The sequence below is a fragment of the Malus sylvestris genome, chromosome 13 (genome assembly GCF_916048215.2).
Source record: "Malus sylvestris chromosome 13, drMalSylv7.2, whole genome shotgun sequence".
Taxonomy (NCBI): Eukaryota; Viridiplantae; Streptophyta; class Magnoliopsida; order Rosales; family Rosaceae; genus Malus; species Malus sylvestris.
Window position 1 is genome coordinate 36936264 of NC_062272.1, and position 9994 is coordinate 36946257.

At 39.7% G+C, this 9994-nt stretch overlaps 1 pseudogene; it reads left to right on the forward strand.

The window, feature by feature from the left end:
• The first annotated feature begins 8771 nt into the window (after positions 1-8771).
• Positions 8772-9698, forward strand: LOC126595190 (vacuolar protein sorting-associated protein 25-like; annotated as a pseudogene).
• The last annotated feature ends 296 nt before the right edge of the window (positions 9699-9994 follow it).

Genomic DNA, 9994 nt, shown 5'->3' on the forward strand with positions numbered 1-9994 from the left:
TGCAATTTCCCTTTTCATACCCGCCCAATAATAAAAGGGAACTTTAACGAAAAGCACCTGGTACTGTTCACTTTAATGAAAAACCACATTTTTACACTAAAAAGTCAATCCTGGTACTATTCACTTTACCCTTTATTTTGTCCTTATCATTAAAACTCAAAGTTTTCAAGCCCTTTTCATTAGTTTTCCTATAATAAAATGGTCGAATGGTATGGTACATCTTAGTTCCTCCTGGATGCATCGCATAAGCTGAACAATGTGATTCATCCAAAATTTCCTTATTTAATTCCTCATTATTCGGCACATACATTCTGTTCTCCTGCATAAGCATGCCATCCGATTCCCGAATCCTGAGGTCTTTCTTTTTCCCTTCATTTCTCAATTGGATCATTTCTTGGATCTCTTCATCTACCATCTGAGCTTCAAGTACACGATTGACTAAAACTGGCCTGACTTGGAAACTAGCAAGAAAAGCTTCTCTTCGTTCTTCTAACTCCAACTTTACTCCGGTAGCTCTCAAATATGCAAGAAGAGGAATACAGCAAGCATACAAAGCATTAAGTCGACCTTAAGGTTTCCTACTCAGCGCATCAGTTACCACATTTGCACGACCTGGATGATACTCAATAGTGCAGTCATAATCACTTAGTAACTCCATCCACCTTTGCTGACGAAGATTAAGATCATGCTGAGTAAAAAGATACTGAAGACTCTTATGATCTGTGAAGATCTTACATTTTTCACCATAGAGATAATGCCTCTAAATCTTCAAAGCAAAGACAATGGCTGCCAACTCAAGATCGTGAGTAGGATAATTCCTTTCATGAATCTTCAATTGTCGAGAAGCATAGGCGATCACTCTATTATGCTGCATCAAGACACATCCCAAACCATTCAAGGAAGCATCACTGTAAATCTCAAAGTTACCACTATCGTCAGGAAGTACCAACATTGGAGCATGAGTGAGGCAATATTTCAACTGCAGGAAACTTTGCTCACAATTCTCGTCCCACTCAAACTTAACATCCTTCCTGGTTAACTTCGTTAGTGGTAAAGCAATCATAGAAAAATCTTGAACAAACCGTCGATAATAACCTGCTAGACCAAGAAAACTCCGCACCTCAGTGACGGTTCGTGGTTGTTCCTAATTCTCCACTGCTGCAATCTTTTGAGGATCTACTTGAATTCCTTATGCCGATACTACATGTCCTAAAAATGCCATTTGATTCAACCAAAACTAGCATTTGCTAAACTTGCCATACAACCGATGTTCCCTCAATTTCTTTAATACCAAGTTAAGATGTCGAATATGATCTGCTTTCGACTTAGAGTATACCAGAATATCATCAATAAAGACAATGACAAATCTATCAAGATATTGCTGGAATACTTCATTCATTAACCTCATGAAAGCTGCAGGTGCATTAGTCAATCCAAATGGCATCACCAAAAACTCATAATGTTCGTAACGGGTCCTGAAAGCTGTTTTAGGTACATCTTCATCTTTAATCTTCAACTGATAATAGCCAGATCTCAAATCAATCTTAGAGAACACACACGCACCTTTAAGCTGATCAAACAAATCATCGATACGAGGCAATGGATAACAGTTTTTAATCGTTACCCGATTCAATTGCCTGTAATCAATACATAATCTCAAAGTTCCAACTTTCTTTCTTACAAACAACACCGGAGATCCCCAAGGTGAAGTACTAGGTTGAATGAAACCTTTATCAGTTAATTCTTGTAACTGAATTTTCAATTCTCTCAATTCAGCTGGAGCCATTCTATATGGAGTCAAAGATATAGGATTCGTACCTGGAAGCAAATCAATAGAAAATTCCACATCTCTGTCTGGTGGCAATCCAGGCAAATCATCTGGGAATACATCAGGATAGTGCCTGACTACTCCAACTTCCTCCACACTGCTAGGAACAACATCATTTAACACCACATGTGCTAAGTATCCTTGACAACCTTTTGATAACAACTTCTTTGCTCTCATGGCAGAAATAACACCATGTCTCACTCCACTTATTTCACCTACAAAAGTAACTTCTGGTAGTCCAGGATGATGAAAGGTAACTGATTTCCCGTAACAATTTATATGGGCATGATTATAATGCAACCAATCTGCCCCTAAAATCATGTCAAAATCCATAATATCTAATGGGATAAGATTAGCTGGCATAACTACACCATTTACCATCACTGGACACCCTGGATAAACACTATCAACATAACATTTGTCCCTTCTAGGCATAGCAAACTCTAAATCAAATCCTAGAGGTGTAGGGTGAGGTTGTGTCATTTGAGCAAATGTATGAGAAATCATAGAATGTGTAGCACCACAATCAATCAAAACTCTAGCAAAGTGACCAAGGATGTTTAACGTACCCATAATCAAGTCTGGATGATTCTGAGCATCTTGCAAGGAGATGTGATTAACACGTCCATGAGCTTGCTGTCGTCTTCCACGACCTCTATTACCTTGATTACCTCGCCCTTAAGAAGTACGTCCCTGTCCTGTCTGGCTAGACTGCCTAGACGGTCCTGCACTGCTAGCAGCAACCTCTCCCTGTCGGGGCTGACCTCCTTGATACCACTGAGATCCGCTAGCTGGCATGGAAGGATATGAAGTATAACCTTTAGGATCTTGGGAATATCCAGTCTGAAAATAAGGATCCTGGGAATACTGATTCTGTCCAGAAGCATAGGGAGTAGCATCACCCTGATAGTGGTAAGCACCACCACGACCTGTCTGACCATAACCGCCTGATCCAAAGTTCTGCTGAATCGGCGTTGGAGGTGGCATAGCAGACTGCTGAGACCTCTGCTGACTCTAGGGACACTAAGCAGCCCTATGTCCCATCTGTCCATAAGTGTAGCAACTACCACCACTTCTCCTACAGTCTCCATGATGTCTGAAATTACAACGGCGGCACAACAGAGGACTTGAACCACCAGCACCACCAAAGTCTCTCTGTCTCTGAAACCTGGGTCCACCAGTAAATCATCCACCTCTCCTCGGGCCTATGACACTAAATCCTCTGCTGGAAGAACTCGAGCCCACTCCACTTCTCTTGAAATTATGTGTCTTACGGGGTTCCTGAGTGAAGATACCTTTACCCCTGTCATATTTCCTTTGATTATCATTCTTATCTTCATCTTCCTCACTATTACTAAGAAGGTTGTCGGAATCCTCCATCTGAACCAAAATCTTAGAAAACTCATGGTAAATGGTGCAAGGAATCGCACTAGCAAAAGTCCCTCATTTCCTCTTAGTTCCCAACTTAAAACGGCGAAGCATCTCTACCTGATTACCAGTTGTATTAGGATCATAGTGGGATAAGTCTGTAAACTTCCAGTAATACTTATGCGCTGACATATTCTTTTGCTTCAATTGAGTGAACTCCTGCTTCATACGATCAATGTACTCTGGGGGAACAAATCTTTTCTTAAAATTCTCTTTGAATACTTCCTAATCAGTTGCCCCTTCAGGTGACATAAACTGAGTTTGATTTACCCACCAAGCTGCTGGCTTTCGTCCTAAAAACCAAGTAGTGGTCTCAACCCATCTACTAGCAGGAAGATTCCTTTGACTCTACATCACTTGAAAAGTCTTTTCAATATGGTCTAACCACTTTTCTGCCCTTTCATGACCCTCATTACCAATGAAGCGGTCTAATTTTAGATTGTACATAGTCTCCAGGGGTGTTCTCTGAGGAGGAGGAGGAGGAGGAGGAGGACAGACTGCATTCTGAAAGGCATAGGCCATCGCTTCCCCTAATTGAGTTATGTCAGGGAAATTAGGCTCAGAAGCACGACGTGATTCCCTACGAGGCGGCATAGTTCTGACAGAAGACACCAAAAGATCATTAGAGCATTAACAATTTATACAGGACTGCAAACCTAGTCTCTGATACCAAACTGACACACCCCGATCCTAGAATCAGGGCGTGCTGGCCGTCACGTGAGCGTGACGTAACCAAAAGTGCGATGCGGAAGCAAAAAGGATAGACGAAAATACGAATGAATAAAAACCAACTACTAGCAATAATTACCAACTAGCATACTAGAGTGAGTTTAAGTGTGAAACACACATGTTCAGAGCATAAGTACTAGGTGCAGTCCAGTAGGAACATTACTAAATTACAACACCTGAAGGTGAGTCTTACATGCAAGTAGTTTGTCAAAACGCCGTGGGAAAATCCTCGTGAGCCACCAACACAGCTAACTAGAACCTGGAGGGGCGCAAAACAAGATTGAGTGGGTCAGTAAAACAAAGCTTTTCGAAAACATTTCATTTAATAACATTTCGAACCCCTCGCTGTAAAACCTGTATACTTTCCCACAAAATAACATAATATGCATATAAATCTTCAAATATCTCAATTCACCAATCTTTATAAAAAACCAGAAAATATGCCATGCTGTAAGCGTCAATAACAGAATAAGGATGCATCAAAATAACAGGTGAAATAAGGAATCAACCGGAGACCCTGCAGATGTCCTGTACGGTCAATTCTATAGCTCAATATCCAATCCAACCGGAGTCACCACTGTGACATGTACGGCGCTACTCTGCACATAAATCGGAACTACCTAAAGTAGTCTATACGATAAGAATAGTGTAAGAATACACTCTAGTGCTTCTCTCATCAACAGCTGTATAATAATCTAAGATCACCTATAAGTCGGAACCACCTCTAATGGTTTGTACAACATGTCAAAACCATCTAATGGTCTGTACGACATGCACCTACTTGAATCCAAGGTGAGCGTGTGGTGTAGGGTGAATAATATAAGCACTAACACCAAGGGTGCAGGTTATGAGCTCTCAACACAATTCACATCATCAATAAATCATATGCACAATATAAACTCACTTGATACTCACCTGTGCGTCCACAACACCATTTAACATATATATGCAACAATTACTAATTCATATATTTCATATATATGTATGCATGGCATTTTAAAACATGCTTTCATTTAAATTCAATTTTGGGGAAAAATCAATAGTATATAGGTAAATACAGAAAATACTGCCCACTCACTGGTAAGTCGAAGGGTCGTAACCTCCGTGACGCCCTTGAACGCGCTCGTCCTCGGGATAGGTCTCACCTATATGCGAAACAACTATAAAAACATTATTTAAAGCATACAACCAACAATACGTAATAACTTCTCATACGATGCTCAAATTGGGTATAAGAATATACCACAGTGACCTACTCGACGTCACGGACGTCGAGGTATTTTTAGAATTTTTTTTCAATGCCGCACGTGCCCCCATGCGCTGGGAGGGGCACCGACCCACGCGCCCCCACACGCATCATCTTCTTCCTCTAGTCGCCGGACTAGTTTCGCCGGCGCTGAAAAACTGGAGAATTTTCAAACTCCATTTTCTCCGTCGATTCTCCACCATTTTTTACAAAATATACATCAAAATGAAGCCCTAAGCATGTAGAATCACATTATACTACTTTAAGGCTAAAAAACATACGAAATCTCACCGGAGAAAATCCAAGAAAGCCGGCCAACTTCGAACCCTACGATCCCGACGTCCAAAACCTTCAAACTAAGTGCTCCGAGCTTCCTTGGGACCTCACTAAGCTCCTTGTAAGCTTAGAATTCCCTGAAAATCAACATTTCACGTCCACATGAACAGTACTCAAAACTGGGGGTTCGGGTTTCAGGAGTTTTCGAAGGTTCTAAGTTCCAAAAATGGTACCAATGAACTCACAAGCTTGCAAGGATTCTAAAACTTACCTTTTTGACGTCGATCCGTGATGTTTTGAGGGATTTTGGTGCTCGTCCGTACAATTCGAAGGGAGAGAGAGAAACTGAGAGGGAAGAGAGAAAGGGCACGGGGTGAGTGTGTTGTCCCGTGTGTGTGTGTGGTTCACCCAAAACAAACCATAATACAAATTCCTTTAAGTCCCTAACCACAAAAATTGTATACAACTTTTAATCCACTTAAAATTTTCCCAGAATTTAGGAGAGTATGCAATATTCAAACAATATATCACACGTACCTTAATAGCCTTTAAGGGCAATTCCGTCATTTCACATCCACGATAAATAAATTTCGGGACGGGCTGTGACAACAACCCTAAAGTTTTTTTATTTTTAACATTTCATACATCAAGTTTTTTTCATCCCATCTGGTATTTAAATGTTGAAATGTACCAAACTAGGATGAAAAAAACTTCATGTATGAAATGTTGAAAATCAAGAAACTTCAGGGTAGTAAACTGAGCTTTACCCAAAAAAGAGTTTGCTAAATACACAAAAAGTCTATTTTATAACATTAAATATAAGATGGGGCAACTGCAATTATGTCTCCAACATAACGACTGTGTTTTGCCGGCCTAGGTCATCACAAGCTACTTCATCAATGATTTATGGAATAAATGGGTTGTTTGTAAGATGAATTAATACTTAGAAGTTAAATTAGGGTTTATGTTTCATGTTTGGGCTTATGGGTTATGGAATAAATTTTAAGTTTTGATGTGCTATAAAACTGGGATGGAACAATTTCTGATTCAAGTGTTCAATTGCAGAAATTTGTGAAATTTTTTCCATAATGTGCATGCAGTGTGCATGGCTACATCTTAATATGAGAAGCGAGAATGTTCACTAGTTATGATGCACATCTGTTGTGCCCTGGAATTTAGCGAGTATGACCACAACCTAGTTGGCCTTGGTGAAAAACAAAATTAAGAAAAAGCTTAGAGGACGTTAAGGTTCATGTGTGTCCATAAAATAATGACAACGAGTATCATGTTTTCCATGTGCACGGTTAAGCGGTGGTTGATATACGTAACAAGACTTTTCAAACTATCACTATAACCTTATATACGTAACAATTATGTTTTAATTGTATCCACTATACCAATATGTTGATGTTAAAGTTTCTCCCATTTTGTGCATATCATGTGCATGTATTGTACATATTATGTGCATGTGGTGTGCATATAGTGTATATGGTGCGTATTTACATCTTTGATACTCTTCGCATTAGCGTAATTTACTACTTTTTTCTTTGATTCAAAGGCAGGCCCTGCAAATAAAAAAAAAAAAAAAAAAAAAAAAAACGAACGAGTTCATGAAACAATTTCCTTTGATTTAGTTGGGCTCTTTCATGCCCATTCAAACTACAATTTTCAAATCCTTGAAATATTTGATACCAAATTCAAATTTATGAATCTTCGATTCTTCATATAAAGTTTAGAGTCATTTATCTAATTGCGTCATTTGTTTTTATTTTGAAGAGAGAGTTGTGAACTATGGGTTGAGATCAGATCTATGAGCATAACATATAGTGCATGTCATGTACATACAGTGTATGAGCGAGTTTAATATGAAGAGAGGGAATGAGTACGCTAAACAATTTTGTCCATATCCTTTTCTCTTCCTTCTTTCCACTCTGATTTCTCTCTTTTTCCTCAAATTTATCTCTTCTCCAAAAGGCAACTAACCTTTAATACGTTTTGTCATTTAATTGCAGCCAAAGCCAAACCCTATTTTAGTGCTTGTAAATTTGGATCAAGAGAGGGAACATAGGGAGGGAGAAGACAAAAGAATGAAAACCCACATATAAATTATAAAAATGATAAAAAAAAATAAAAAATAAAAATGGAATGATTTGGGTCTCCTCCAAGAAACACCAAATCAATCACTTTAACTCCAAAAAGCAAAATGAAGCAAACCCAGTTCACAAAACCTATAAATGAAAAGGTAAAAATCGAAATTAGGAAACCGACCCACACGTTGGCGATTCCATCACCCTTCTCATATCCAATGGCCTTTGTCAGATTCCCCGACATTGTTTCTTCTTCTCTTTGTTCAAAATCTCTTTTTGAATCGTAACTGACTTTGCGAACTGGATCCAGGGTCAGGGTGGCGGGTTTCAGATCTGTTTGCTTTAGAATTTGTGGTTTTCGCTCGAATTCTAAGTACTCGCCGCTGACTGGAGACTTTGAACTGAACTCGAACAAATTTTGCAAGCTTAAATTTTTGGATTTGGGAGTTGTGAGGTCGATTACTTGGGTGGAGAGAGAGAGAGAGAGCTTGGATGAAGAAGATGAGTGGGTTCGAGAGAGCTTGGATGAAGAAGATGGGTGGGTTAGAGAGAGCTCTTAGGTGAAGAAGTTGGATGAGTTAGGGTTCTTCGAACTCGAACAAATTTTGCAAGCTCAAATTTGTGGATTTGGGAGTTGTGAGGTCGATTACTTGGGTGGAGAGAGAGAGAGCTTGGATGAAGAGGATGAGTAGGTTAGAGAGAGAGCTTGGATGAAGAAGATGGGTGGGTTAGAGAGAGAGCTCTTAGGTTAAGAAGTTGGATGAGTTAGGGTTCTTCGAACTGGAATTGGGCAAGAGAGATTTTCTCTCTTTCTCCTCTCTCTCTATTTCTCTCTACAAAATGAGAAATCAGGGCTGGAATTTCTAGATAACCTATTTATATGGGAGGATAATTTGGTCATTTCAAAGTGTAGAAAAAAAATCATATTTCTGTCTGATTATTGTGCATGGCATGTGCATATTCGAAATGTCCTAAAATTAAGGGAGTTTTAACGAAAAGTCCGCGGTACTTTTCGCTTTAACAAAAAACCACATTTTTACATTAAAAAGTCGATACTCATGCTATTCATATTAACCTTTATTTTATTCTGATCGTTAAAACTCAAAGTTTTCAAGTCATTTATTAAACAAAATTCCAAGTCAATCCTATTTCTGGATATTTGCCTTTTATTAAAGAAAATATAATACAAAAATACACACTGGCGGCTGGAGCTCTGCTCCCTCTTCCTCTTCATTCCGTGATTCCGTCTTCCATTGTTGAATGGTAGCTACAGGTTAAGATCAAATCAGACCTTATCATCTCCTTCACCAGTAAACCGGACCCTATCATCTCCTCCACCAGTAAACCACCCACTCTGACTGTCCTTCGCCCCAGTTAAGCTTCCGCCCTCCGATCGCCGCCAAGAGAGTATCAGATGCAGAAACTAGGAGATTTCAAGCTTCCCCAATTCTTCAATTACCCTCCATACTTCACACTTCAGCCCATTAGAGAGACCTGCAAGAAGCAGATACAACTATGGAATAACCTTATCCTCGACTACTGCAAAACCCATAGCATCTTCATGATCGGATTGGAAGACCAAGACTTTCCGCTCTTCTCGAACCCCACGATCGAGTGATCTCTCACCCACGAAGCCCCAAAAGCCTTTCTCTAGGCGTTGGTGGCGCAGGGCCCAGCGGAGTAGCTGGATAAGGGTCGTCGGAAGTGCCTTGTGCTATGGCATCGGATTCAGGACTGGGCTAATATTGTCCTAGATTTCGTCAAGGACAATGGGTTGGAGGATAATGTGATGACGGTTGAGGAAATCCGATTTGGGATTGAGTCTAGGGGGACGGAGCTTCATGGGATTGATCAGACGGTTCTGATGAGGGCTTTGAAACTGTTGGAGCAGAAAGGGAAGCTTGCAATCTTCAAGGGGACTACGGGGGATGACGAGGGCCTGAAGTTTTCGATTTGATGTCGGTACCCTTTTGACTCTTAACCAGGATTAGGAAAAACCCCATTTGTAATATGTGTTGTTCGTTTTGATTAGATGAACTTGCACTTGTGTTCATCAGATGCTTGAGGCCTAATTTAAATGAGAATATGATTTTGAGCACTCTTATTTTTCTCTTAAATCTTTGCTGCATTCTACATTGGTATGCTTTTATTTATAGGTAATATATAATGATGGTCATTTGCTATCGTTGCTGTAGATTATGGTTTTATATTGGTTTTTCGATTATAAATGCATCAAAGCATGAACTTTGCATTCTGCTTTTTGCTGCAATTGTTTATCTGCATCAGCAGTTTGGTGGCCGTTGTTTCCTTCCCTGCAGATTTAGAGGATCAGTATGAGAAGGTGCTTGTGTCTAAAAACTAGTAATTTTCTAGAAAAATATAACTGAGAAAATATGTGTT